The sequence below is a fragment of the Bombus impatiens genome, unplaced genomic scaffold (genome assembly GCF_000188095.3).
Source record: "Bombus impatiens unplaced genomic scaffold, BIMP_2.2 scf_1117, whole genome shotgun sequence".
NCBI classification, from domain to species: domain Eukaryota; kingdom Metazoa; phylum Arthropoda; class Insecta; order Hymenoptera; family Apidae; genus Bombus; species Bombus impatiens.
Window position 1 is genome coordinate 74,814 of NT_177536.1, and position 25,565 is coordinate 100,378.

The 25,565-nt window shown below is 36.5% G+C and overlaps 2 long non-coding RNA genes across 2 annotated transcripts; one reads left to right on the forward strand and one right to left on the reverse strand.

Moving 5' to 3' along the window:
• Positions 1-12,416: 12,416 nt before the first annotated feature.
• Positions 12,417-14,473, reverse strand: LOC117152332. The gene is made up of 2 exons (XR_004462683.1): positions 13,993-14,473; positions 12,417-12,880 (listed from the first exon to the last, which is right to left on the reverse strand). It is a non-coding gene; the product is annotated as an uncharacterized LOC117152332 (long non-coding RNA).
• Positions 14,474-22,689: 8,216 nt separating this feature from the next.
• LOC117152331 lies at positions 22,690-23,698 on the forward strand. The gene is made up of 2 exons (XR_004462682.1): positions 22,690-22,822; positions 22,887-23,698. It is a non-coding gene; the product is annotated as an uncharacterized LOC117152331 (long non-coding RNA).
• Positions 23,699-25,565: the final 1,867 nt, after the last annotated feature.

A 25,565-nucleotide genomic window follows, 5' to 3' on the forward strand; every position in this document is an offset into this window, starting at 1 on the left:
CCACGATCCACGTATACCGTGTACGGATTCGCGTTATTGTTTCCCTGTAAAACGTGGAACATGCATCGCGAAACGGTGTATCAACATCCGGACGTACAAACGAGCACGTCGATTCTTTGATCGAAGTAAAGGAACGAAAGTACAGCGAGCCCGTCGCCTATTCTGACTACGTGTTTCTCTACCAGCTGCAACTCCACCGTGCACGATAGCGCATTGTATCGTGCTGTTTTATGGGACTGCTCGCTGCTGCGGCCACGGTATTGCAGATCCGTGGTTAGATACACCTTGGCCACGCTGCTGTATCTTGTTTGGAATTAATTTGACGGGAATAATGAAGTTCGGTGTTTAAAAGATCGCTTCGCTGATGGGAACAGCGTGACGCGACATGTGATGTAGTTTTAGGATCGCGTATGTCCGGGATAATGAAATTTTAAGTGGTTAATATGTGTGGAATTTTTGAAATGATGGGTTTCAGATTGTTTATTTTTGCGATTACTATTATTATAACAACATACAAGTATGCAAGTGCTTTTTGTAGAATTAATATTGATTTTACATGTTGATATTATGTACAGTTTCCACTATACTTCTCTTTTTATTTCGATAATCAAGATTTTAATTTGTGATAAGGATTTTCTACGTGATAAAGTAGTTTTTAATAAGATGTTGTTATAATTCTAATATTTATTTTGAGAAATCAGTTTATTAAAATAATATAATCTTTATTGAAGAACTAAACCATAAACACAAGCTTGGTATTCAGTTTTAAAATATTTGTACAAACGAAATACGTTTCTTCGCGAGTTACTCTATTACAAATAATAATATCCATAAGAAAGAGAGCAATTCGAAATATTATTGTATCCTCTTCTCAACAAAAGAATTCCACTATAACTAATGGAACAAAAGCCACGCAGTTTTATATTTAAAAACCATTACCTACGTAGCTGGAAAGGAATACAAAACGTTTCCATTTCATTGCGAACAAATGGTCACGAAACTGCTATTATCGCAATTTTCCAGTCGATTCGCAGTAAATACATTGCCACGTGAACAAAACCAGCAGAAGCTTTTTGAAATACAAAACAGGGAACATTCTTCGTCCTCTTAAGCGATCATTCGTAAGATAAGCTTCACTCTGGCACATACGAACCGCCACCAGTCCTTCAGTTTCCACTTCTATGACAACTGCACACATTTATGTGGTGTATTTCAAAATCGTTTGTTTTTGCTGAAGCTGATATGAAGTAATAATGGCAATACATACACACATAATTTATAGAGATAATCGAACAAATGGAAATTAGTATGCTGACCATATATATATGGAATGAATCATGAGATACATAATACAGGACATTTAAATATTTTTTCCACCAATTTTCAATTTATGCAACATATGTATAGGAATGTTTGAATAAATTTCGTGCCTTCAAGCCGCATACTAACTTCTTATTCTCACTGTATTTGCTTCAGCTCGTAAATAACAAAATTAACTGCTCGAATTCCAGTCTTCCATACTTTATCGATCGTGTTAGCATTCATTGCCGAAGAAATGAAGTCCGCGCCCTTAGGTAACGGTCAGGAATTGCACGGCTCTCAGAACTCCTAAGTCACTTCTGAGTGAGATTTCACGCGTTAGGGACGGCCACGTGCACGCGGTTAGGCGACACAATGTAAACTCTCTTTCTGGTCGAAGAGGAAAGACTGTATCGAGAAGAGTAATCGCGAGGACGCGTGAAAATTGATACCTGCGAGCGATTATCGCGAAACAAATCTCTAGAATCACGATTGAGACCCATTGGCGAACTCGTAAATCCTCCGCCTTTTTCGTATCGACGTTCCTAGAGTGCCTCAATCGGCATGCAGGCGATTCGCCATCCACGTTCCTTTGTAAACAGTCGCCCGTTGGCGGTTATTACGAAAGTTATCTAACAAGTTTCACCAAATTATATGTATCTGTTTACGAACTGCACCAGAATGCCCGAAGGATGTGAGATTCTATCGTTTCATCCCGTGGATAGGTTGACGAATTGCGTTCAGACTAGATTAGAAACGTCAGATGGATCTAGTGTGGAGCATTATCAGGGATTGAACATCAGAATCCTCTTGTACAATAATTTATTAAGTAATAAATAACATTAGTGGATGGACAAATAAAATTTTGTAGGTCATAGAGTTTTATTACCTAGTCTTACGGATATGAAGAAAAAATACATAAAAATATAAATTCCTGAAATCCCATGTAGTTTATAATCATATAGCTGGACTTCGATTATTCTTTCATCGAAAAAGTATAACATTAATCAACAGGATTCTTTGATCTTTAATTTTTCTGGATTATATATGGGATAGTAATTTTTACTGCTATTATAATCTTGTACAGTGATATTGTATGTTTGATTTTCTATTAGAGAATTATATTGGTATTGCAGAATTTTATATTTTGAATACTTTTGAGTATTGTATTTAATTGTATGTAGGATAATAACTTTCATTCTTATTATAATTTTGTATTTCATTTATAGCTGCAACTATATTTGTCCACTAATTATGGAGATTTTCACGACATCTTATTTGTGTCTCAGTTATCTGTGACAACAGCGATAAAGTTAACGGCATCGTTCCTATTACCATCGTGGAACTGTCTTGCGCCACGAGTACGAAAAATGTTCGGAACCTTTCCCACAACGGAATTTCTGCTCGACTAGATGCCACGTTCGCAAATTATTTTGTTAGAAACGGTCCTCGTTGGACATCGACTTGCAAAAATAGGTTTTCATAAGAAAATATTAGCGCTAGCGTTGCCCGGGAATTATTTATGACGCTATAACATACCTCTGTAGTATTCAGTAACGGGCCACGTTTATTTCCACGTTGTGCATCTCATATTTCTTACTTTATTCAGATTTCATATTTTTCGTCTGGAGATAAAAAACGGAATCATGAATGTCTTACGTCTCTTTTAAATTATTACACTGCGTTCCACTAAACCTACAAACCATCCAACGTTTCATATTTTATTCCTCAACTCGAACTAACCAGCTTATCACACATGCAACAAAACCTTATTAAATTACACGTTTAAGTAAATACTCTCACTGCAAATGAGCCATTTAATTGAAAAGTGGCGTAAGTCAAAAAGGTTGATTACTAGACAATGAGGGATAAAGTAAAAATTCTGTAACGGGTCGAATGGCCATCACTTTCACCTATTCTTTTCTTCACTGAGAAAATAATGCAGATATACTTACGCCACTTCTGCACAAAATAGAATGAAGGTTATGCTTTCAAGGTGTGGTGTTAAACCAAATGGGCAAAAAATTGACTTATACCATTTTTGCATTAAACGACTCAAATATAATAGAGCTTCTTGTACCCTTGAACAAATTTTCAATTCCAAATTTTGTTTTCCTGTTGGTTCGGATATAGCGAACACATTAAAATAAATCAACATACTTTTAATCTCAATTTTCGATCCGTAATTCCCCTTCAATCTATCCACAAGTTCAAATGAAAGCGAAAGGGAGCAGAACGCACAGTGACCGCTTTTATTATTCCTGTCACGTCCATTTTTCTCGTCGTTCACCACGACGCGACACCACGCGAACATTTATCTTCTCGGTTGGCGATATTATAATCCGCCCATAAATTCTTACGATCCGTTAAATGCTTAAAAAGACACTAACAGCTGGCCAGCACACGAGTTCCTTTCATTTGGCGCCGCGTGTCGTTCTATCGAGCTCGATAGCTTCGTCTCATCAAATCTGTCCCCAATGCAATTAACGAAGCGACTCTCTCCATAGGATTAACATTATGAAGTTATTTGTCGCGGTCGAAGATAAATGCAGGTATCGACTACCATATGTTATACGTGGTTGGAAAGTTAGTCAGTTGAATAACACAGATGCAAGATATGTACTGTTGGTCATTCAGAAGAAGGCACCTGGAAGAAAAGTGGGTCTGATTGGTTGTGTATGATAAATCTAATAGAACCATAAAGATAGATTCAACAACTGTGTTAGTGAAGATGATTAAGTAGCAGGTTTGTATCCTCCCGACGTTCACAAGTTCAAATTTTACGATTTAATTAAAATAAACACATGTAATTGCCGAAAGTTTCACATCTGCAAATAAAATTAACATATACATTGAATTTAGAGAGTCGTAGCGTAACTTATAATTTAAATCGTGAAGTTTCTTTTAAAGATTCAAGACTCGAAGTTTAATGTAACATACCATTATAAACCAATCAGACCCGTATTCGTTGCTCTAGTCAACTGTCCGGCTACGGACAATACGCATAGCTATCGTTATAGCACAGAGATCAACGATATTTACTCAGAGTATTTCATAGATCCTTATCCTTTCGTTGTGTGAAAGTTTTTCTCTTGCGATGGGCAAGCCACGGTGCTGGTATTAGCTACAATAGCGTCGCAGTGCGCGCTGCTATAAATTTTCATTATAATGCCGGACCGACTGGCCGTGGATGACGACGATTCTTCATGGCTGTCAGAACGATGTCGCGGGAAACTGAAACGCGTCCAGTTGACGTCGACTTCTTGCCGTTGGTTCCATGCTGTTTAGCTTCGTTCGTTTTTGGCTTACGCTCGGTAGCGCTGTTTCGTTTTCTCATAGTATGGGAATTCCGCTTTTCATTGTGCAGAGTATGAGTCATGTGACGAGGAAATGAAATGATTTAAATTTATATGCTTATGGTTGGTTCTCATATTAAAAGTATTTATGGAATAATCATAGTTCTGGATCAATTTAAAATATGTGTAGGCCTATGTGCAAGAAATCAGGAAACAGGAAAGAAGAAATTAGGAACAGGAATTGGTTCTTTTATCTATCGATACACCCACGTTCTACAACTTATAGTTTTATATACAGTTTAACAAATAATTTTGTATAAAGTTTTATTCCATACTCAGTTTTTTTCTTATCGTTCAAACATTAGAGACTTTTGCTTCCATAAACATATTGCATTCTTTATATAAATACGATAAAGGAATCTAACACATGCTCGTCAATTAGTAGTTTCGAAATTTCGTTATTCCTCTCGATACATCTTCGATGATTTTTACCGCAACATCCAACCGACAGGATCGTCATGAAGGCAAGAAGAGTCGATGACAAAGCGAGTTCACGCATAATTATTCGCCATTGTGAAATCAATGCAAGGAACTGACGAAGGAGTAACGAATTGTCGTGTGGTGAACGGAACGGAATGACTGGTAAAAAAGAAGCACTTTCCGTGCTTTCCATACGTACTGCGCGTCCGAACGAGCAACTTGATTAGTTGGTATTGTGCTCACGACAAAAGAAAAAAGCACGTGTACACGCAGAAAAGATGGGCAATCATTAGCGCGATCGTTAAATCGGCTCCGTCGCGGAAGAAGACACGCGACAGGATTGCACGTACAGCATTTCCTGCGTTTCATCCGGAATTTTCTAACTGTGCTATCACTGTTTCCTATGGATGAAGTTTCAAGAAAACTTAAAGGAAGATATAAACACTCAAGAAAATAGAAATTCAAAGACTTGTTGATTTTTTAAAAATTTAGGAAATTAGAATCCTATCTTCGAGCTTTAAAGAGGAAGAACACGAGAAGAATATTAAAATCTACGTACCAACGGACAAGTAGACAATCTTTACTCTATAAACGAAAATTAGACAAATATCCATCATTGGAAAAGGTATTTTATTTAACCTAGAAAAATACATACTAAAGAAACGGAGATGAACAGTTCATAGAATAGCAATTCAAATCATACAAAGTCAAGCATATACTTAACAACAGGAAATCACGGAACATTATTTCAAGAAAAAGTTCGCGCAACTTCAAATGATCGAAAATTAACCCACTTCTCAATAAGTCTACTGTATTCCATCATTTCCTTTTGATCAAATAACATGCTTTCGTGTTTGAATCCAAGGCTGAACTCATCAGAAATCCTGTGGCCCCTTCACTGTTCCTACAGCGTATATTCATCTCTTTGGAAACACGGAGACTCCATCAGTCTTTTGTACAAACTCTCGTGGAAACAAGTCTATTATCGTGAACATAGGCAACATTCTGTCAGCTTTCCAAGTATCGAGACACCGACGGTACACCGACCTCTGACCACGTGTCTCGTCATGTTGGGAACATCGGCGTTAAAGAACTAAGAAGAAATATAGCAGGTCCGATGGCGTGTAGCCTGAGAGTGATTAAGAGAACCGGGAATACCTGGAAGTGAAATGTTTTCGAAGATTGCCGCGGTTAGATGAATTGGTGGGTACTATGTGTTATTTTGCTGTGCGACGATATTTTTGTTCGACGATAATTAAAGGTTCTTTAAGACAGCATTCAAGCCGGCCGCGCTGCTCTGAACACGATCATTATTCGCCTGTACGCATGATGGTTGTATTTCGTAGACAGACATTCCTACCTAAGAAGCTGAACTGCGAATCTATTTAGCTGACGGAGAAATAAACGATCGATTCCTCGTTGTGATTTATAGAAAAGCTGGATGAATGTTTGGGAAGAATAAAAATTTTTGTTATATATATATATATATATATATATATATATATGCACTATCGGTGAAAAGTTTTGAATTACTACGTACTTCATGGATCCTACAAATGTTTAAAAACGTCAACTTGGACAAGCAATTTTATTCTATTCTTACACAAACGAATACATCTATTCTCAGGAAGAGGCAACAAATAGAATTTAATTAGCATAGCCATTATTTTTTGCCCATTTGGTTTCTTGAATTACTGGCATATTATTTTCTTTACGAAGGATAATTTGTCCTATAATATACGTGTGCACATGATCGCTTTTATAAATTCATGAAACACGAAATGCATGTAAATGAATAAAAATGAAATAAAGATCTAATTGGAGACTTTTACATAATTCCTTTGAAAACAACCTATCATTATTCTTTTTATCTTTTCATACGCACTATATCTTTTTTTAGACAGCTTCCTCAACGTAAAAACAGAATTGGATGTATTTGTCGTGAATGGTGGTGAAAAATGTGAATAGGATTAAGGTTGGAGCATACAACAGGTGATTGCCTCGCAGGCCAAAAACTTGAATTCCTCTTAAACCGGTTAGTTCCGGGCATATATTAAAACATTTTTATCTTCTCTGATGAATCCTTTTAACCGACACATTTTATGCTTACAAGTTTTTTAACATCCTATATATTCATTAAGATATTTTTGCTGTGTTTAACGGATGCGGTCAATTCATAATACTTTTACCGATACCTTTTTAATATCTTGTACCAATATATCGTACTCTTAACGATGGTTATTAAAAATATCTGTTGGAAAGAGAGGCAAGAAAATCGCTCAATATTCTCCTTTAATTAGATCATGCTTATCTTTTAAAATTTTTATAGTTTGATCTCCATAATTCAAACTATTTCAGATTCAATTTAAACGAACTCATTCCCTTATCGAAAGCAGCATGATATAATATTAGTAATCGAAATTAGTTACATTAATTGCTTTTAGTAGTTTATTTATTCCTTATACTGCATGTACATTCCATTTAATTCCTTATCTTGATAAATGACCGCAATCTAAATTAAAGCGAAGCTAAACTAATAATCCGGGTTGTTAAAAGAAATCATCCAACGCAACATTTCGAAGAATGCGATCTGTTCGCCTCAAGCGTTTAGCATTCCTCTCGTACCGAATTCGATTCGTTTGCAATCGCACTACAATAAAATTCAGAAACCAATAAATGTCACGATATCTCGCCGACAACGTCCATTTATTGTTCCGCTTCTACGTGTATACATGAAATCCAGCGTAAACCTAACACGCAATGCATCTTGATATTTGCGAAACAATTTGACATACTTGAATTTTCTTACCATTACGGTGTCATTTTTATCGCTTTGAATTTAAATTTCTATTATTTCAAATTAATTATTTAAACAAAATTTATTTTAATCTTCACAATTGTAATATTACAGATAATGTACAATCTTCTCGATTTAACTAAAAATTGTTAGATATCTCAAAGTATGGAAAAATATTTTAAACAAAAGTTGTAAAGAAACAACAAGAAAAATTAATTAAATGTATGGAAATCTATATTCTTTATATATATTCAATTAAAAACAAGAGTTCCTAAACTTTGCTGAAAGGTCTATTATATTTAACTTGTTAAATAAAAATTCACACATACGATTCTATTAATAAATATCATTGGAATCTCTCCCTAGCCTCTGAGTCTTACAAAAACCACAATAAATGAAAACTCTAAAGGATTCTGTCCATACAAAGCAACTTGTCCTTATTACGACGTAAATTCCCGAGTCAATCACCAGGAGACTCTCGTATAGAACGGTACCAAGATTTTTTCCTTCGGCTGTGATCACGACGCGATCTCGCGATACCGATCCTCGATTTCAACGTCGATCAACGGTGATCGTGCTTGTAATTTCTATGCAGAGTGTCTTCGATACAACTTAGCCGTTCGCAGTGGATTGTTATCGGGTTATCTCTCTTGTCCGCGGCTGTAACTATTGTAAAACGACCGTACTTGAAATCGATTGGAATCTAGTTTTACGATGTTGGTAAAATTGGTGGACCGTTAGAGTCTCGATGCAGAGACGCGAAGAATGAGATTGCATTGTAGAAATGGAACAAGTTCTGACGGAACAGGTCTTTTTGTTGCAAGCAATATGACTGGTGTTCGAGAATAAAGTCGACTGGATGAATTTATGAAGCGAATTAGATGTTTTTGTTGAAACGGACAGAAGGTACTGATTCGCGGTTTTTTGAAATCTGAATTACGACGATTCGTTTGCTTTGATGACTTTAATTTAGTTTTAAACTATTTCAGACAGGTAATACGTTAATTAACTTCTTACCATTGTACGTTTTTGTGAAAGGCTTTTAAGCTGAAATTGATGACGAAACGTTTCATTGTAACAATTCGTCACCGTTAAAAAAATTTCCTAAGTTTGAGGAGAATATGTACAAAGGACTCGCTATTTTCTCGTTCCGATTATATGCTAAAGTTCTTTAAATATATCAAGTCTGTTTGCTTGTTCAAACAAGAATGAGAATCGCAAATAACATATACACAACATAATAGATACAGAACACACAGAATCATTGCGAATAAAATTTTAGACAGTTGTCAAGATGTTTCGTTACAAATTTTCTTCTTGACCAAGCATTTTAACAAACAAACTATCGATTTTTATGTATAAAATGCATAAAGATATTCAAACTACAAATAACATATAAAATATATAAAATATTGAAAACAGAACATTGCCTACTACTTTTAATATGTAAAACAAATCTTTGTTTTATTTTCACCTCTTTACTCGCTTCCAAAAACATGAATTTATATAAACATCCGCAATCTATAAATAGCTTGTACTTTCCACAGTAGGCTAATAATCTAACCGCTCTATAAATATGAATGACAATAAAGTGCTTATCGAACGTATCGATGAAAGATAAAACAGATTGCCGAATTGGGTCCCCCCAAAAAAGGGAGAAGCAGGTGTAACCGTTATGCAGAGGATAATACATACATTTGCCACCGTGCACGAGGCCACTCGTGATTTACATTCTTTCTCCCGTGATACGCTCACCAGGTAGCAATTAGTAGCGACTAGGATGTTTTTGCTACACGCACAATTAGGCTTCCGTTCGGGCCAAAATCGGCAATCTTTTGCCCGCCTGGAGCTCGACTATAATTTACGATCATTTCGCTCGGCGATCCCACGAACGTCTCGTCATTGTGTAACGATCTTAAATATACACGGCCGGAGGACTTACGGCGTAATGTTGGCTCTGATTTCACTAGCGTTTTTCTCCATTGAAATACAAAGCGTATTGCAGACAGTATAGGAAATTTGCAAAATTGCAAAAAATGCACACAATATGAAAAAATATATAAAATGTCCATAAACTAATTTTCTACTGAGGTTTTACTTCTTTAACGATGTTCTCAAAAATATGGATGTCACAAAAATCCGCAGTACAAATGTTTAGTTAGGATTTCCTGAAATTCATGCTGTGACCCTTATACCTATTACCATTTTTGTCACGTATGTAGAAACTACAAATTCCTGGGTTGATAGTTCTTTGTTAATTTTTATGTTATTCTTTTATTTTATTTTGTTATGATATTGCAAAGTTTATACGGTAATAAACGTATTTAAACAAAGAAAAAATAATACTGGTTCTGAAAACGGACCGGTATTAATAGAGGTGGTCATACATCTTAAATGAGCTTGACCACAACGTTCCTGGACGAACGATTATCGAGTAATAAAATTCAAGAAGGCCATTAATTGTCCGATAGAAGTTAATTAAGCGAACGGTCATTAATTATGATAACAACTAGATGGATCGGCGATACGTTGATTGTATCGTTAGTGGGCGAACACCATGGAACTGTAGAACCACCGTGGATGTCATCGTATCAACTAGCCACTGATCTAGTAAATTTCTTGTCTGCATTATGGGATGCTGGCATTCCGAATCGCGAAAGAAAAACGACTAGCCACGATCAGCTCGCGTGCACTCAATCAACGCCCACAGTTTTCTCCCGAAGGGAACCTGGGATCGATGACGAAACGATAGCGACGCATTGTCGTTTCTTTATCATTTTCGAGGATCTCTCGTTTCGCCTCAATGACTCGCGGCTACAACTAGTTGCTTTTGATACATGGTCTTCTTGTTGGAGATGTACGTAAAGTATTTATATTATGCAGGATGTTTGCGAAATTACCTCCTACAAACAAAATCCGATGTTCCCGTTCATGTTAGTTCGATGCTCTAAATTTCAGCAGGTCATGTCGGGTCGGTGCTCCGGATCTTCACTTCCGTCAATTTCTACCATGTATCTTGTTCGAATAATATTATCAATGAAATCTTAAAAGCCATTTTCTAAATTACAAGCCAACAGTTTGATAATAAAACAAATACAATTCCACCTTATGAATTACAAACCAACTAATTGTCCTATTTCACATAAAATACATAAACCTGTAAATATGATTTGTGCACAAAAGTTATAACTTATCAATTAATCGAATATTATCAATTAATTAAATTATCGTACAAGAAGATCTAACTAAGTAAGTATAAACATATGGGACGGAATGAAGATAAGTCAGAAAAGGAATTATTATTTATCTGTAGTTTTAATGAGCAAAGAAACGCGTTGCATCTTAAATTTATAGCGGGATTACATCTTTATTGCCATATCATATATCGCGTGATTGCTCATAATAGCATGTATCAATATTAATATAATCTAAAGGGAAATTTCAAAGAAACAAATTATCTTACCTTCGAACTTTGCCTGGGGATTTTATTGCAATGTGCTACGTGTGAGAAGCATGAATTGTAAAACTCATTATCTGTAAAACACGATAACCGTAACGGTCAAATGCTTCGAGAAGTTAAAATTTTATGTCCGTTATGTGTCACCGTTAGGTAATTTAGAGTATTTCTCCTTGTTGATTTTCCAAGTTAACAGTGTCATTCAGATCGAAATGTTCTGGGGTAGCCGCTTCCTTTTTCTAATGTACCTTTTGGATCGTAACGAAGCAATGGAAGAGCCGCCAGTCTTCGGCTGTGCAAACTTAACGGGTTGAGTTCCTTAGTGGATTAACTTAACGGACCATTTATCTCCCTGGAATTTCTGCTGCTTCATTGTCTTTAATTGATCCATCGTTTTAATGTTTCCGATTAAACGTGTGAAAAAGAAGGAAAACAGTATTTACAATACTAGAAATACCGATTCTTACGCATTTTGTTCTTGCGATAATCTACATAAATTTCATCTGTTAAACTAATAAGGTTTCTTAAGCGTCATGTTGTAAAAATTGTTGAATCCTTCAGTAAGAAGTAGTAATTGGACTATTGACGTAGACATGTTTACAAGGAACTTTCAAGGAAACTAGAATCCAATTACCCGTGTCAGTAAAAAGTAAGATGGCTTAAGTAGGATGGATAAAATTATGGCATAAAATCAAGACTAACGAGGTTCGACAACGTCCAATGGAATTACGATTCTTCGAAAGCAGTTTTCAGTTAAGTTTTTGTTTTATGTTAATTACATTTTGTTAATCCATCAACAAATTTTGCGCGACTTATTTTGGAATTGAAATAATGCCAAAAGGCAAAAAACTATACTGTACATGTTTTACGAATAAAATAAATATGTACAGAAAGGACAATAAAATGTCTCCTTTCATCACCAGATAAATTTCTGCAACTTAATTATGATAGATTATCTTGTTCAAACTTGACAATTCTATACACTTTAAAAGATTTGTGTGCTATGAAAAGAGAACAATATATTGTATTGGGTTAGTTTATCTGTATTCGACAAAAATATTTCATACAAGAAGATAAAAAATTCAAATTTATTATACATACACATATTTGTTAATTTTACCATTCCATACGACTTTTCATTCAAACAATGGTATGTATAAAGGGTTTGCCTTACGATAAGCGTATCCAAGTCTGAAATTCACTCTCGAAATTCGCATCAGAGTCTCCTTTTACCCAATCACATGAACTTATACATCCTACACGAAACGATCGATCCGCATCACAAAGAGGGATGCTTCGAAAAATATCCATAAGACAGTCGCCATAGAGTTGCCTTTCACGTACCGGAAGTCGTTACTATCGCCGTTCTTGCGACTAGGTCGATGGATTGTCGGCCACGTTCCCTGTCGTGCGGTCTGTTCGTCGACAAATGAACAGTTACCATCGTCTGAGATCCCGGATAAGAAGTCACGATGCACGGTGACTTCCGAGCACGCAGTGGTACGCGATCCGCCGCGTGTAAACGGCATCAACGAAGATTTTGCTCGATCCCTGTGACGTTTAACGGCACATAAGCAGCTGTTTCTGATGGCCGCGAAGGCGCGAAACGTCACGCCGCGCGATTTACTGACCCGTGCACCGCTCAAACGCGGACGAGAGATACCGATCTCTCGTGTGAGAATTCCGTGAACTGTTTGTTAGTGGAAATTGTAGGTTGCAAGACGCGAAACGGACGTACACCACACGTGTATGATTAAATGACGATTATGTTAAGCACGTAGATTCAAGAAAAGATCGCTGGTACTTTATGAAACGACGTAATGGAATTCTAATTGCTTGGCGAGCGGTGTTTCTGTTTGAAACTTTGGATTTACTACTTTTAATAATTTGATCGATTAATTTGGTCATTTCTTAGAGCAATTACCATGTATCTAGATGATTTGAATGAGATTGGATTTGGTTGAGCGTCATATGTGTTTAGAGGAAGTGGTGTTTCTATATTGAAACTTTGGTTCAGTAATTTGATTGATTAATTTGAAATCATTAGATATTCCTTCGTCTAAAGAAAGTTACATTTGATTGAGGATAATGTACATTGAGGATATAGGATGTTGATGGTCCATACTCAGAGTGTAATTGAAAGAACTAATTTGTCTCATGCACACATATACAACAACTGTACTTACAGAATGCATAGTTCAGAACAAAATAATAAGCAATTGAAAAGGTACTAAAGTAACGTTGATCATTAGAAGCAAAACGAACTCAAGCAGTAGAGTCAATGGAGTGGTGGAATCATTAACGAACCCCACAATCAATTAACGCAGGCAAGCAGGAGCAAAAAAGGTCGAAGCAGTTAAATAATTAATAACAATTCTCTAATAAGAAGAAAAAGATTAAAGAATTTATTACTACCTCCTATTACGTACATATAGAATATAGGCGAGCTGAACCAATGTACAACGTTAACATTTGAGTCGCAAATAGCGAAATTAACACACAATCAGAACGTGTGCTGCATGAACGCGTTTACCATCCAATTAAACGCAAAATTGGAAAAGCTGATCGCACGTGTATCGTCGTTACTGGATGGTTCGATAATTTTCAACAAAGACCGACGCGACTGATACAGCTATTGTCCAAGCATAGATACAAGACTATACGCTTTTCTCTTTCTTCCTCTTTCTCTTTCACTTTTTCATCGCGTAGACTTCACGTAATTAGTAGCCGTCAGTAATGCTTATACAAGCAGAAAAAAGCGTAATTTAACATGTCGGTCGACTCTCTGGAAATCGTTGAACACCGCTCGCGGCCTTAAGACCGCGTCTAATTGGTTATTAATTCCTTGCGCCAGAGTAAATTGCCTTATTTTCCGATTGATTTACATTGTTGAACCGCTAACAAGGCTAGAACGAACGTCAGTGAAACACGACGCAAGCCCTTCGAGGCGAGCAAACGCGCTCTGAATATATAGCTCATCTCGAAATTGGTCATTCAAGACTATGAATGGTCTGCGAGGATGACGGTGACTGCTATATCTGTCCTAGCTTTGTTCGATCAACGTTATGGCAGCGATAAGTTGCTCCAGAACGATAATTGTTAGAATTCTTTTATTGTACTTTTACTTATTTCCAAGAGGAAGTAAAAAATTTGTTTCTTCCTTCTTCTTAGAAATTCTCTCTCTTCTCTCTTAGATTCTCGTACAGAATTATTTTAAAATCAAATTTATTAGAGATGAGTTGGAGAGAAGGTTTTATGTATCGCGATGTTTGTCGAAAGAAAAGGTGCTAGTTTTGTTATTATATTGCTTTTATTATATATTGATTTTTAAAAATCAACTCAACCAATAGTGATTATAAAGGATATAATTCTATAATGATTATACAGGATGAAATCATTGTAGTTATGTATCCATAATTTGTAAATAATTTTATCAAAGAGAGACAAGGATCCGTATACCTCTTTGAATGAAAGTGTAGACCTCGATGTAGGATAATAAATATTAGTTCTCAAGGCTATTCTATATAAATGATTGTGGAGAGTTGTATCAAATCTTTCTTGTCAAGAATTTTTAATCAATTACTTCAACTGAATTTATTATATATACTTACATATACATACGTGGGATAAAATGAAATTGTAAGCAATTATGAGAATAAATTAAACAAAAAGACTGAAATGCAGAACCCCGAGTCATCATGCAGAATATATATTAAATAAATTATAGTCCTTCGAAGTTAAACACAGGTATTATTTAAATAGGATCTTTCCCTTTTTTAATTAAAAGTAGGTTGGTACTTGAAGACTCAAATTTTCCAGATAACGTAACACGAGTTTTCAACGTATCAGCCAGAAAGTAGCGAGAAGATAGCTTACTCTTTTAAGATTCAACTACAGCTCAGTTCCGCCTTCGTTAATTTACATTAGTCAACCTCTGAGCTGAGATAATAAGCTACGTAACGCAAATACAGTCTTTAAACAACGAGCGCCTTCGTAAAAGAAAAAGGCGAGGCAGGAAGTGTGCCATCTTCGACAAAATCGTGTCCTATTTTAAGCTGAGCGTGCCATGAATCCAGAGAAGAGCCATTCAAAATGGTAGAAAAAGTAAAGCGTACTTTGACGTCCTTGTGATCTTGTGTTTAAGAAATTCATTATGGACTTTTACGGTGAAATCAATTTACTTCAGGAAGTTGAACTTCTGATCTTGAAGGTATTCTTGAACAAGATACTCTTCGTCACATTTTTTATCAAGTATCCACAATTTATTGTAGGTATGATGATCAGCAAAGATAGTACTATTTTTTATAAAAACTCAAAATTTTCTTACGTCTCTCGTTTCAATCAATAATAGAATACAGGAATTTTATTTTGCTAGTTACTTCTGATTTTGATGGGAAGATGACATGTTAAGAAGTTTCATATATGAAAAATGTTACTAAAATAATATAGAACAAATACATAAAATAAAAGTACTCTTGGTATCTTTTTATTATAAAAATGTCTTTACGAATGAAATAACAAACTGATTAAAGAGAGCGATATTTTACAATTACAACCGAGAGGAACGAGATTCGTATGTATAATAATTTCATAGATAAAAATTCTTTTTCTATAGTTTTCCACAAAAATGAGTAAAAACTGACAATATTGACTATCAGCATTTTTCAAAGAATTTCGAAAATAGTAAAATGATGATTTCAATCCTCCCTACTTCTGTATAAGTTACAACATAGTTCAATCAAAATAAAATCATAGAATGATACATCACAATAATTCCCTTAAAATTAATATCTATCTCCTTCGTCATCACCCTTCATTTATCATTTAATCAACTTCAGTGACCACAATGACTTACGAGTTCCAGGGCCAAGTCGTGTCGAGCAGATCGTACAAGACACACCTTTAGTACTGTTTATACTTAACTCGCCCATTCTTCTTTGCCATTGTTTCGGAGCATCGTGTGCAGACTGCCATTCACGGCCTATTTAAAGCTCGCGCGACAGAGTGACTCGTGAGAAAACGCGGCGGGAAGTCTGATCGAGCAAAACATCGCATTTAATTTTCTAGGAAAGATTGTCGGCGCGGCGTGTATACCAGCGGACCGGGGCCTAATATTTTATTGCCGTCTTGCAAACGTGTTCTTTCACGCGCGAACCAGCACGCTGGTTTCGAGAACCGGAACGACGTTATCGCGTGGAATCGGCCGACGACACGCTTCGAGCTTCTTGCCGCTCTTCTTCCTTTCGTCGTCTTCGTCGTCGCCGTCGTCACCAACTTGTCTCTGACAACGCAAATTCTCGCTACATTTGAAAATGCCGCTTGAATCGGCTGGACGCGCTTCCTATCTCGATTAATCGCTTGCATATTCATTCGAACGATCCTCTAACCAGATAGAGGAAGAGGCGCGTTAATAAACGACGTTGTTCAATCTCAAGTTACTCGAATAATTAGCGTAACGTGTCGAAGGCGGCGGACAACTGCCGTGTCCGAGGGATAATTTATTTGTGCTCTCTTTCTGGCCGGGTAATTTTTCTTTTCATCAAGCCACGCGAAAGATAAAAAGAACGAGAGAGACGAAGATGCTATACCCGAGGCGCTTCTGCATAGTTTGCTTTGCAATTCTACTGTTAAAAAGTCCCTGCCCTGAGCCTGTTTCTCTTCTCGCTTCCTCTCGTCTCGATCTCGCAATACTCTAGGTAACTTCGTGCAACGAGGCCCGAAGCGTTTGCACGGAAAATTCAACCTCTGAAAAGGAACGTCGTCGTCGTCGTCTTCGTCGTCTTCGTCGTCTTCGTCGTTGTCCTCGAAGAAGGATTCATTCTCTCGCTACGATGAGACGGAAAGCCAAGAAGAGGCAAGGATACTCTGATCTTTTCTTTCCTGTAGCGACTCACGAAAGTATTTCAACGTTTGTATAAACTTTTTAGGAATATGTTAGGTTTCTAAAGAATTTAAGAAAAATGCAGTAATTTGTTAATGTTCGTTACCATACGATATTGAAGAACAATGTATAAGTTATATTTTGCGTCATGTACTTTTATATAATTCGATGATTTTTTTAATATGTATTTAAGTTTGAACAAAAACGATATAAAAGATTGTTGAAGACATCTTTTAACATTCCATATTAAAATACACTATTACTAGACAAGTTTTTAATATTCTGCAATTACTTAAAAGAGAGAAATTGCATATGAAGAAACTATAAGAATTGTCTAGAAATAAATAATTCTTATGGATTTAAAATAATAAGACTAATTGAATGAAAAGATACATTATATCGCGTAGAAATTACTTCGATAATGATAGCACTGATTCTATATATAAGATCACTTTTTATACTAAAAACTAATTTTTTATTATACAAGTGTATGTTTGCAGTATATAACTTGCAACGTCTACATACATATATATATTTTTAAATTGGTTTAAAAATCCACTATTATAATTGTGATAGCAATATTAATAAAATATCAGAACACTATGTATTCATAAAAATTGTCCATGGTGAGCGTTTAAATACTTTCGCGATTTACTGTACTTCGTCCGCCTTCCATATACCTTTACAATCTTCCCTGAAGTTGTCGTTAACGGGGACAATCAAGACGGGTGGAACCAGCTAAAGAGAAATGCGAAAGAGAAGTGTAATCCGACAAGATGACACTGTCTGAGACATTCTGAAACTCTCCCAGAAAATTGCTGCCTCGTTGCTCGCGTGTTGCTGCTTAAAACCACCTCTATTTGCATCTTGATCTTTCATTAATTTATTTGACAGCGCCAAATCGACACGCTTTCGAACACATCGAGTGGTATCGTCATTTGCGAATCTCATTACGCCGTTCAACGTTGCTGACGGCTTGCGTGCCTCTATCTGACGTGGCCGTTTTCTCGATGGTACTCGTTTCTTCGCCTCGAAATCCTAGGAAAAAGGCGAACCTTCTTTCGGAGACGCTTGTTCGCTTGATTTTTCGAATGAACGAATTCAACGTAATGTAACGTAGAAACGTAGTTGAAATGGGAACAATAAAGAAGAGTTAGGGAACTTGATGCATCGGTAAAGTTCGGAGAGGATGATAGTCCACGATAGAAATGGGAAAATTTGGAAGAATCCTAGAATACCGTAGTGGCGTTCACCATATTTCTCGATGATTATTATTCCAGTAATTTTTAATAAATAATAGTTATTTGTCATTTATCTGTAATAATTTTCTGGCATGAAAGCTGCAACATAACAGATTCTATATTCATGGTCTCTCAACTATGGTTCAATAAATTCTTAATGCACAAAAGTAATTATACGGAAGTCTGCATATCGAGAAGTTATACATCTGAGCAGACTCAGTTAATTCCGTGCTTCCGTCGCCTGAGATTTCACGCGAAACGAAACGTGCGTCGAATAATCCGGTTACATAGTACGAAAACTTCTTGCGACGGGTGGGGAACGTAACGACCGCCCGGTATCCTTGATAATTGCGTCCACCCCACGCTCTCAATTTATTATTTCCTTCCATGAATTTGCGTTCAAAGCCGCAGCTTCCTTTTCCTCCATTCCTCTTCGAATAAATTTTAAGTAGTTCGTCGTTCGACTATGAGCAATACAATCGTGGAAACGCGTCTTTCGCACGTTAAATGTATAATTGCTCACAAGATTATTTAAACACTTACCAGAAACAACTTTTATATAAAACATTTCGGAATTTGATTAGTATTATAATGATACATAATTGTCACGATTATATTGGTACAACTTCAAACTGATCTGAAAATGAATATGGAAGTTACAAAATATTTATTGCGAACATATATTTATTAAAAAATTGGCATACAGTATAAACAGCTATTTTAACATACAGTCAGTGTTAAAAATTATTCCATTGAAAATATTAAGGCTTATTAATATAATGAATAATCGACCGTTCGTTTCCAGTAAATATTTTATAACATTGTACAGAATTTCAGATTTGTTTCAAATTTTATCAACATAATTACAGTAATCGTATCTCGTTACTTGTGCTAATGAAATTATAAAGTGTTGCGTACAACATACACAATATACTCCTAAACGGTTTCTGCAAGTGTTCGAATATTTTCATGAACCATTTCTATAGCCGTAGAATTTACGAGTTTCTTTCGGGTCTACGAACGAATTCGCGTTTCGACGAAAACGATAGGTCCGAGAAGACAGCAGAGGGAGGGGCCACTTTGATTCTTTTCTAGCGGCGCGGTAGCGGCGGCTGTAGATGAAAAGGCAAGCTTATTGTAACGCGGTACCTAATTTCGGTTAATTGTATATTATTACGACAGGCTCGCTATCCACGGAAATTTGCGGGCCGCACCGGGCGTGTGCAGGAACGCGGACGAGCGTCGACGTCGTCATAAAACGAGCCGCGTTTCGTTCTCGCCGATCGGATCGGTCAAGCTGCGAAAGCTACCCGTAATTGAAAAATGAACGACACCCGCTAAATTAATGGTCTGATATTTATCGTGCGAATTAACATGAATCGAGACCGCCTAATAAATTGCATACCATGTTATGATGTACGTAATATTTCCAATCTTTCCATTCGGCGAAGGTTCGATAGTCAGGGACCGATCGCAGCGGTACTGCTTTACGTACGATCGTTTTTCATTAATCGCCTTGTAACCTTCAATACATGGTTGTAAAGGAACGTCAGGATGGTGTGGATACGATTTATAAATGAAGATTAAAAGAGGAAACGCGATAAGATATATTCTTCGAATTTTGCGGGAGTGTAAGATTTAAAATTCAATGCACAGTACCAAGATATCCTACGTTATCAAAATTATCGTTTTATTTGGGTCTAGAGTTAAAAGTATGTTTTCATCACTTTTCCTAATATTTGAATGTATGTTACAGCTATTAAAATATTTGTCAGACTGTACCATAAAGGAATCGTCTGATGGATTCGAAGATATGAGTCCTTTGGAAATAGACAATAAATTTTTTCGTAAGACGTCTTATAAGAAACGGACAATATTAGTATAGTTGCTATGCTAGTTTAATTTAATTCATATTAATCTATTTATAAGAAAATAATAGATCTACAACATCTTTTATTATTTTATATTATCTTATATTATTTTATTGAATTATGTATGATCTATTTTGTTCTATTGAAACAAATAGAACAAAATTGTGCATCTATTATTTCCTTACAAAAGGAAAGAAACTTTTGGGACAACCTAATATTAAGCACGTATTTAACTGCACAATCAAAAGGAGAGATAATTTTGCTGTAGAATTGTTTTGACAATATAATGAATTTCAAAATTGTTCCTCTATAAAAGTCAAGGAATGTGACTTGCTATGTTCTTCGTCCGGCATGTCTATTCCATTCTATACAATTTCACGTTCTAAAACTTTCCACAATTGCATTAAAACCGTATAATTAATCAAATTTACCGAACCAAAGAAGAGTGCAATAGAACACTTCTCAAACTTATCCTTCTCCAAACGAGCAAGTATGTATCCACCAACGCGAGTCCGAAGCAACCTGTACATCGCGCCAGCAATTAACTTCCAACATACTGCAACATCCACATGCTCGGTAATGGGCGAGTGGGTTCGATAGCGAGCGCGATTAACGGGATAGCGGGAGAGCATACGAAGACCAAATTGGGAATCGTCCAGCGCGTAGGAGTTTCGAAGAAGCCGAGCATCTCCTCTCGATGCTTGCGCATCTGCATCTTCGGTTCTCGTTCCGCAATTTTACGACGTCGATCGTTTCTCCCCGTGTTGTCCCTTCTCCCCTTGCTTCACCCTCGTTTTCTCCTTCTCGCATTCCACGCTAATTGCGAAATGCGACTGCGTTTTTGATGCACGGAAAGCGAATTTACGTGGTCTCGACTGGAGGCTGGAGCTTAGCTTACTCATCGATATTTCCGACTATCGTTTCTAGCTGAATCGAACCAAAGAGGCGATGCACACGGTTTCGCGTGTGCGTCTTATTACCCATGGTGTGTGCAGCCGCAGAATCCGGCGCGCAGGATTCGCAGGGTCGTGGGAAACGTTCACCTTTCTGTTCGAACGATTCGCTCGCCACGCAATCACCGCGAGGCCCCGACAGTCGATCTTATCTCGCTCGGATTATCAAGTCGTCCGCGCGCGGCTGTCGGCCGGCAACAGAGATCGCCCGCTGGAAAAATGTTAAATTGATTTCTAAGACGGTGGCCTGTTGCTGTGATGCGGCTGTGATACGTCCTTTCCACGAAAGGAACGGCGCTTGTAATTACGTTTTTTGTAATCGTCATTGGTTGGCGATAGAGGCAAATGGTTGGAGATGTATGTACAGCGTGTCTGGTAACAACTGGTGGTACAACGTAGCGATGAGTGATTCGGTGAAATAATGTTTTTGCGCGTGATACTTCGATTTCGACGAAACTGATTTTGAAAACCGGCTCTGTATACGTGTACTAAAACTACTGTTCTTGCTATTTCATTATCTGCTTCTTGTCATTACCACTACCCCACCAATTCTGCTATGATTACTGGGGCACCCTGTATACTTATATGTTTGTTAAGGGTTGTAAGGTTTTCCAACCATATGGTTCTGCTACGGAATCTATCGGGGGGAGTCGATCGATATCACGCACAATTGATTTTATAACATCGGCACAGTCGAAGACTATATCACAGGAAAAACGTAATACGTGCATTCTTTTTTATTTCTTGATATCTATGGCTTGATGGTTAAAGGGAAGAGAACTTTAATGTGACATAATTGCTAAGGAGAAATTATCGTAAGTTTAATGATATATTTTCTGAAAGTAGATATTTTTGTGAGAAATAATTAATAGCAGATTTTTTATTTGTTATTCGATCTAATAGGTAACGGGGTATGGCTTCAATTGATTACATAATCTGGTTTCACAATTCGTATTGTTTTCTTCTTTACTTTGACAATTGATTCTAAATTCTAATTGAATTCTTTATTTAAATCGTGTACGTAACATAGAATTTTATGGTGATTTATACGATCTGCGTTCGATTATAGAATTATAACACCTCGGTTATGATATATATATCATTCAGGATGCGTACGTTTTACGTTCGTTTCTAAACTCCTCCATTCAACTACCATTCACCTTCTTTAGTCTGTAAAATCGATGTGCACTACTCTCGATGGTAATCGATACGTCGTAAACTTGGTCGAACATAACGTTTCGAAGTTAGGATCCACGAACCGGTTCCGTTCAAATTAGAGTTGCGCAACGTTCCTTGCGTACCTGCATCGCACATACAAAAGATATTATGCTTTTTAGTTTACGTATATATACGGCATTAAAAATGTTGCACGGGGAAGATATATGGAAATAAATTATTTATTTTTCAAGAATTAAATAACCGTATATCTGGACAATGAAACTGAAAAGTTTATAGTATAAGAAATTGCTCGGTTTTACTTCTAGGTAAAAGGTTCGTACAGGTTAACTAACAGGGCTAACGTACGCAATGCAACGCTCTATTTTAAGGTTTGTGCACACTTCTACCAAACTCCGTGACAATGTCACACTTTCAAATCTAAACTTTTTCCAGACGACATTATCGTCGCGTCTCGTCTACCGAACCGGTTTACTTTTACCTCGATCAGTTTGTTCGATAAATCAATCTCACCTCGGCCAAGGGAACGTCGTCTGCCAGGGCCGAGTTCGGGCTACCTGTCGGCGGATGTTTCAATTTGTAATCGGAAATATCTACATTTATTATGCGATTCCAGGGTGTGCATTACATCCGGTTGTCGCAGATAGCAGGCGGTGGTGACCAATGCCGAGATATTAATCATCGCCGATTTAATTCAGCACTATCAAACCAGTTTTCCATGAAATCGGCATGCGAACGCGATTAACTTCCCGTCAATTTCGTTTCGTCTTCGTACATCTTGTTTTCCTTGCTTTTCTGATTTTTTCTCTTACTCATAGTTCATACGCTTTTTGAATGTCCTTAGGGTCTCCTAAAACTAAAATTATACGAGAGAAATCTATAATCTATAATTTGTCACTTGTCAATTTGCTGATATCATTAATTAGTAAATTATCGTGCAAGACGGCCAAGATCACACGGCTGTGTGAAGTTGACATTCGTTTTTGACGAATCTGAAGACATTTATTATTAAATATGACGATAATTATCCGTAATTGTAATGATGTTGTATAGATGATACATTGTAATAGTGCTTTTAGTTTGAATTCGACGATCATGGCAAAAGTATTATAGTTTAGAAACCCTAAAATATGGATTTCAGAAGTGAAATTAACTCAAATGAAGATGAACTTGATTTTGAACTGTTAAAAAATGAGATCAATTATATTCAAGAATGCATCTTGGTGAATGCTTTATAAATTATCATACAAAAAAAAATACAGAAATTAATATCACAAAATCATATTTTCCAAGATGTAAATATAGATAAATTATTAGCATATAATGTTTCTGTAAATTAATTTGAATATAAAATCATTTTACGCTAGCTGTAAGACGCGCGTCACGTATACGCTAAATCATCTGGAGTAGTTGCTATGCCCGACCGAAAAAGTCCTCGAGTGCAAAGGGTTAAAATTGTGCCAAAACTTTTGTACGGAGATGTACTTATTACTGATGCAAGAAACTTCTCACAATTACAGAAAAAAGAAATGCGAATGTAATCGTGGCCTTAATCGAAAGGAACTCTGCCGTCATCGCTCGATTTCGGCCGCGCAAAAATAAACAGACGAGCTGTGCCGGTTCGAGTGTAAGCTCGAAGCACCGTGTAATTTATCGCAGCATTAATTTCGCCAGATTTCACGCTCGAACGTGTGACTTTATTGCTGCGCGGGACTGGGTCATTATGCGGCTCCGGTCTGCACAAACTTCTCCTTTTAATGCGGCCAACGTAAAGTATACCAACACGATTCGAATGCCTGTACTCGCGAAGAAGCCTGATTCTCTGTCGTGCGAAATTTACAGGTGTGTTTTGTGAAGTTTAAAGGGTTATCTTATTGGAAGTACGAGTTTGTCGAGTTTCAATGGGAACGTAGATCTCTTGAAATGGGAAGCGAGGTTAATTATACTCTTATTCTCGTTGCATTCTTCTGCTGGTAGTAACATGTGTAATTAAATCCAGTAGTAATTTTATCCCTTCAACAACAAGCGACGCATGTACGTAACACATGGCCGGATTTCTTCGCGTGTCGCCGTTTGATATATGCATATAACACACATCGTGCCGTAGTTGCGTTTAGGCTGTTTTTGCGTGTAACATGTTAGTAACTAGGATAAAATATTTATATATCAAGCTCATGCTAATGAAGAAGATAAATCTTTTAATAATGTGATTTTTATCAGGTTGATAGTTGTATCAACACATTTAAATCCTCTTCTAAAGCTATTATCGTTAAAAACTTGATATAAGTATTATGATATTTGTTATTATTCTTTGATTTGACGGTCATGATCATATTCATAAAGAGTTAAAAATGGTTTCTGCTTGCACGCAGACAGTGTTTTCGAAACCCGGCTTGGATTTATTTCAGGATCGCCATATCTCTCGCGAAAGATATTTCTACACGTATTTGTCAAACAGGAAATCTTTGAAACAGGGTGTTTTCGATAAGAGCGTTATTCTTCTTTTCGCGCGTTATCTTATAGATTGCAGACTTTGAAGTGCTTATCGATAGGAATGTGCTATTTATGTGTCTTTTGTTGACAAACTCCCTGGGCAGTCAAAGAAGGGAAGAATCGATCCAAAAACTTGGTCAACAACTTTATCTCTTACGGTCCACAGATTGCAGGAAAACTTTACGAAACGTGAGTGCTAAAATAAAAAAGTATCTTTTCCACTAAAAACTAACTCTAATAAAAATCTGTCCTTTGCAAATATTGATTTATTCACTCGTACCACTTTATGTCTCTTGTGCACATTTAACTACTAGAATACACATATTATGATTATCACAATGTGATATATACACAATTTTATGACATGCAACAGTTCATATACGATATACTGAGGTGTTTTGACAGATCCTTATAAATTTTGAAATTAGTTTGGTAAGAACAATATATTCCAACATATATAATAATTCTGCTGATTTTCTGCTTTCCAAAGCTAATGTCTATTTAATGAGAAAAAATAATTATGTAACATATTCTGCTAATAAATATTGTTTTTGCAGTGCCACAGTATTGTTGTATATTACATATACAAATTCTCATTAAGAACACAAGTTTCTTAATTCC